Source organism: Camelus ferus, chromosome 6, assembly GCF_009834535.1.
Source record: "Camelus ferus isolate YT-003-E chromosome 6, BCGSAC_Cfer_1.0, whole genome shotgun sequence".
In the NCBI taxonomy this organism is placed as follows: Eukaryota; Metazoa; Chordata; class Mammalia; order Artiodactyla; family Camelidae; genus Camelus; species Camelus ferus.
This window is the reverse complement of record NC_045701.1, coordinates 18691687-18698375: the sequence shown is the minus strand read 5'-3', so window position 1 is coordinate 18698375 and position 6689 is coordinate 18691687.

Below are 6689 nucleotides of genomic sequence, written 5' to 3'. Positions count from 1 at the left end.
ATTATATTTCTTGAGTGTATCTTCTCAAATAGTCATAGAATCATGTATTGGCAAATACCATTAGCTATATAAACATGGCAAATGTAGTACCAATTTTTACGGCATGTAGTTATTTGATTCCTAGATGTCTCACCAAAGTCATGGCCCTGTGGCCACCCTTCCCCAGTGGACACATCACATGTTCTGTCTCTCAGCTTCAGAGCAGAATATCAAGTACTCTCCCATGTTTTCTCTCTCTTTTTCTAGTTTTTAAAAATTTATTTTTTATCCAAAGGTTATATTGCAACACATTAAATGACATCAGAGAGTTGTGAAATCTCTTCCTGGCTGTAAAAAAAAAAAAAGTGCATTTACTATATAATTAAAATAATAAAATTGTTACATTATTGATAGCAGGTCCCTAGATAAATAGAAGTAGACTGATGGTACAGGGAAGCTTTTGGTCAGCTGGGCTGGCGGGTAGGAGGGAGAACTGGATGTGAAGTGAAAGAAGCAAGAGAAGTAGGAAGCCACGAGGACAAACTGGAACCCACATCTGTCTCTCTTCACTTCCAGCCTCATGATGCCGGTGACCTGTGGGAGAAGTGACTGTCTTATGATACAATATTACACTTGTGTCTGGACCAAGAATTGGAGAAGCTAAGGAACAAGATCTGGGGAGACTGAGGAGTTGCTGGTTTGGGTGGTGCCCACACCAACAAAGGGAGCCAATAGATGCATGAGTGGTTGTAGTGCACAGAGTTCTGCATTAACCTTCGGCATAAAAATTGTTTCTTCACTCTGCGTTCCAAATCCTGTATGGCAAAAGGGTAATACTTCTGTAGATTTTTACACAAGATTTTTATACAAGGTAAGTGGCCAATGGTAACCTAGAATTATACAAGGAAGAAAAGGCTGGGACACATTTCCAGCTTAGCTACAGTGACACACGCAAAGCCATCAGAGTCTACTCCTTGTCAATTTGTCATCCATGTTCATCTCTTTTATTCATTCTTAACTTCCTTACTAGCTTTCTTCCAAAATAAGATAGAACTATCAAGGATATTCATTCCTCTCCCAGCTGAGCACGTTTGCATTTAATTACTGAGATATAAGGTTAACTACTTTAAATATAGCATAAGGGAAACAGAAAAAGGGAAGAAAAATGATGCATTTATCCACACATTTGTTGGTTGATCGTGGTCTTTCATTGTGATTTTAATTTGCATTTTCTTATCACTAATGATGCTGAGGATTTTCTTGTATTAACTGGCCATCTGAATATCTTATGAAGTGTCTGTTCAAATATTATATGCAATCCATTCTTTGCCTTGCCTTTCAATTTCTTAACCATAATATTCAAAAAGCAAAAGTTTTTAATTTTGATAAAGTTGAATTTATCAAATTTATAGTTCATTACTTTGGGGGTTTTATTTAAATAATCTGTCCATTCTGAACTCACAGATTTTCCTCTATAATTTCTTCTAGAAGTGAGTTTTAGTTTTACATTTAGTTCAATCTTTAGATAATCTTTGTTTGTAATCTGAGGTAAGGATTGATGTTCATTTTTTTCCAATAAATATATCCAATTGTTCCAGCACCATTTATTGAAAAGATTCTCCTTTTCTTATTTTGTCTAATATTAATGTTGCCACCTTAATATTCTTATCTTGACTCTACACACCTTTTTTCTTTTATTTTCAAATTGTTATGTCTATATTTAAAGTGTATTTCTTATAGACAGATTATAGTTGGTCTTGGCTAGTATGACAATATCTATCTTTTGATTGGAATACATAGTCTAACAACAGAAATTTTAAAATAACATTTACAGTAGCATTAAAATTATAAAATATTTGGGAATAAATTTAATAGAATATGTATAAAATCTGTGCTATAAGAAATATAAAACTAAGCTGAAAAAAATAGAAATATTGAAATAAATTGAAAGATGTACCAGGTACACATACATATTCAACTGAAATCATGTGTTTTGTGTATGGGTGCACATGTATGTAAAGGCAACAATTCCAAAAAGAAAATTCTTATGTCATATAAGCAATTTTTCACTGTCTCGCATGGCTATTAAGTGGTAGATCTGAAACCTAAATTCAGGTTTGTCATACATCCAAACCCATATTATTCCCAATACATGAAATTACCTTTCTATGTCTACTTATCTGATGAAATACTGCCTAATTTTCAAGAACTTCTGTCTTGTTGAGCTGAAAGAGAATGATGCATTAGTCACAAGACCTGGATCAGTCGGCAGTAGCCCAATGTGTTGACCTTTGCCCAACTTCTTCCTAATACCATGTGCTCCTAGCTAGGTAGGAGGTGATTAAGGATCATCTCAAATCTACACTTTAAACGGCTTATATCAGGTTTCAGAAGGCTCCCAGGAAGTTTTCCTTGAATCATTTAATAAGAAATTTAAGAATTATAAACTAGGAGATATGAGAGCTTAGGAAACTTCAGGGATAACTGTAACTTCACCACAGAGGTTACATCTGTCACTCCCAGTCTGCTCCCCCAGGAGTTAGTGTGAAGCATCTCCCATGAGATATTCCAGCAGGCTCCTTGAATGGCTCAAGATGGCAGAGGAACTGAGAAAATGATTTCCTACTGTGGACCTAGTCTTGGAGGAAAATAATCTAAACAATAGTACAAAGAACAATTTTTAAAAGCAGAAGAAAATCAGCTTCAGAAAAAAGAAGAAAGGGGTTCAAGGTGAGCCAAGATGGGACTGAGAAGACACTTTAGGTTTGGGGGAGAACTCTTATCTAGGGCCAATTTATGATGACTTGGCAACTTAAAGAAAACTTCAGACTGACAGAATTATAATAGGACCGAATACTCCTCAGGCTAAACTCTAATTCTAAAAGATAGAAGTAAAAAAAAAAAAAAAAAAAAAAAAAAAAGGTTGAGTAGAGAATACTATCATATTTTTATGGAAATAAAGATTATTTACTTTTTATTTATTCTACAAATGCTATTTGACAGCCTACTAAAAGCTATCTTGGCAAAATACTAAGGGTAAATAAATGATTCAGATATGGCCCCTGCCCTCAAGGAATGTACTGTTTATGGGAAGAAATACATAATAAGACATTTATAAAGTAAGAACTATATCAGGTTATGTTAAATTATGTAGTGCTAAAACAAGAACCCCCAAATCTATGTGGCTGTGTACAACACATCATTCTTTCTCACGCACTGCCTGCTGTGGGGCTGAGTGCCTCCAGAAAGCAGGTATCTTCCACATGTTGGTTTATTCTTCCAGCTACTACAGTCTTGTGACAGTCCCATATCAACACGTAATTTCATGACCAAATATGACAGAGGAAGAGAGAACCAGAAAGCAGAGTATCTGAATTAAATAACATACCAGGAAGGGACAATTGTCACTTCCACTCATATTTCATTATTCAAGGAAGTTGTCTGGCCACGCTTTGTCTCACAGTAGGGAAATACAATTGCCCCAGGTGCCTGTAAGTAGAGGGGAACCGGGTATTAGTGAAGAGTGGTCGCCCCTACAGAGCGCTGTATAATAGAGGTTTAGAAAAGGATTATGGGTCACTAGTCAGTAACAGAGGGTAAAGTGACCACGGTTTTAATTTTCTCCTAGTTGCAGGATGGAAAATAAGTTTAAGTCCTGATATACGTAGTAAAGGGAAAAGATAGGAAATCATTAAAATGAGAGTCTCCCTATGTACTCTAATCTCTAATCTAACAATAACAAACGTAGATTTTGAACCCGTTTGTGTAAACTCCTATGCAAAATGCAAAATAAATAGAAGATATAATTTCAGCCCTTAAAGATCTTACAACGTAATGGGGAGGTGAGAGAAACCTAAAAGAAAAGCAGTAAAAGCTGATCAATCTGATAACCTATGAACTGGAAATCTTTATTACTTCCCTACATATCTAGGACAATGATAATGATAACCTTGAGATGCTGCAAAACCTTAACGTGCTTTCAGAATCATTAAAGGAAGATTAAAACATTTTCAGTATAGTTTAGGTTTGAAACTTATTAAATTTTAAGAGTAGACAATGGGCCATTCCTGCAGAGTACATATTACATATCTCTAGTAACTTGAAACTGTGATGAACTGGAGTACTCCATTTTCTGATAATTCATAAACAAAATTAGACAAACAGAAAAACATTTGCTTCTAGCAACATCTGCAGAGAACTGCTTATGCATATTGTGCAATCATGATGATTTATAATGGGAGTGAGATGGAAGTGGGTTAAATCGGACTTTATAAAAAGGCTGTGTGAAGAAGATGTGTATGTTTTACAGGAGAGGCGAGAGGTATTTTGGAGCATAGAGAGATGAAGGTGCGTGGAAGCATTTTAGAAAAAGAAATGAGGTTTGGGAACAGATGGGTGAACTTGGTCACATTAATTGTGTTTCTGTGATTAGAGAAGAGTACACAATGAAAGGTAGCAAGAGGAAGAAACATCTAATAACAGAATCTTCATGCTTATGACCAGGAATTTTTATGTAGTTCCAAGTACAAATTCAAATCCATTCAGGTTCTTGAAAGGCAGGCTTGGAGATTCAGTTCCTGGATTTGTTTTAAGGTAGCTTGGATTAGGAGAAGCTGCCAAGAGGGTCAGTGCTGGAATACCGACGTGGGTGCCCAGGGACTGCCAGAATAGAAGGTGTAATGTTCCTTCATTTCTGTCTGGGGCACTCTTCTTTAACTATGTAGGTGATCATATCTATTGCAATGATGTGAGTTACCATCAGTAACCAGAAGTAGAAAAAGCATCGTATAGTGATAAGCTAAGTACTCAATAAATGTTAGCTATTATTATATGTCTATTAAGATCTATTTATTCTGATAAATACAATAAATATTATTCAATTGGTTTTAGCTCCCTCCATTTGAATACCCCAAAGAAACCTCGAGTTCAGTATGTCTGGAACTATCCTCTCTCTACTCTGACCCACTCTTTCTTTCTTTTTTTAAAAAATTGTTTGTTTGTTTGTTTATTATTGTATTATTTAATTATTTTATTTTTTGGCGGGGGGATTAGGTTTATTTTTAGAGGAGGTACTGGGACTTGAACCTAGGACCTTCCATGCTAAGCGTGCTAAGCAGGGGCTCTACCACTTGAGCTACACCTCCCTCTTACCCTGACCCACTCTTATGGTATGTTCCCTTTTTATTTAGCCTACTAAGTATATCTCCAACATGTACATCATTGTGTCTCCACATTGTTTGGCACATGACCAAATATATTAGTATGTGAATATTTCATATAAATAAAAACTAGATAAGAGTAAAGAAGAAGCTGAGTTTTGAGTATGACTCCAAAGTCAGAAACTTAGGTAGAAATGCGATTGCAAATTATAGAAGACAATGTGGGTGTGAGAATCAGGTCTCAGTTGTTGACATTACTTGAAAGCTGCTTTATTTAGCAAATGCCTTATATTAACAAAGAACAAATCATCAACAAGGCCTTAGAAAAGGCAACTTTTTTCAACAAGCAGTTCTTCATTGCTTTTGAATGTTTCCACACCTCACTCATTTTGTCTTCTTCTCCCTCCAAGTAACAGCACGACATAGTGGCAAAGAAAGAAGATAAAACTCTGTCATCACTGAAACTCAATGTCCTCATGCTTATATTACTCTTAAAAATAAGAGGTGACATCCTCTAGAGAGATTTCTGAAGGACACAAGTTGGCATCATTTTACAGGAGAAAAAAGGGCACACTTTGATGGATGGATAATAAAAGCATGAGGGGAAGAAGATATTTCAGATGAAAAAAATGACAGACAAGGAGGATTAGTGAAGGGTCAAAACAATATATAAAGATATCAACATTTTTTGCACAAACATTCAATAAAAATGTCAACCAGCAAAAGCCTGGCTGGCAATAATACAGCCAAAATGAGTAATTTAAGTGAAGAGTAGTCTAACTGAGCTCAACATGGCTGTTAACACTTATTTACTGGTCTCAGTGGAATAAAATACTGCAAGACAAGAGTTTGAAGTGAATAAAATGTATCCAATTTACAATCAAATGAAAAGATAGTGGGCTCAGAGCCAAAAAAATATTCCTCAATTAAGCTTCTTTTCAATAGCTTTAGTTTAACCAGCTGGATTTTTATTTAAAGTTCTAAAAAAAAAAACTCTTATTGAACCTTTTCAAAAGCAGGATTTTCCTTTTAATGGGTAATCTATTTCTTTTTATGAAATGAAAGTCAGCAATAACTCGTGTTCTGCACACATGGAAACACAATAAAACTGACACAGAGAAATGGAAGGCACAGCCCCTAGACAGAACATTCTATGAAGAAGAAATATATGGCTCATGGGCATGCAGCTCACTGGACTCACCTCAGTTTTCAATTCAGAGATGTAGTCAACTTAGGTGACAGGTGAGAAACTGAGGCTCTGTGCTTAATGTAACATTATGATTTTGAGGATGACTCTTCAATAAACTGTAGCGTAAAGTCAAAATGTTCCAATTAGGCCGTCCCCTTGCCATATACTAATATAAGCAGTATAATTTAGTAAAATTTCCATTCCTAAATATATATAAAAATTATTTAAAATTCTGGAACTTGAGGAGGTAAGCTTGTACCACCTGGAAAATTCTCTTTCATTATGATGCTGAGTAAATTGGATGTTACTATACCAGGAAACATATTTCACCTTTCATTTTGCTTTTAAATTTTAAGATAAAA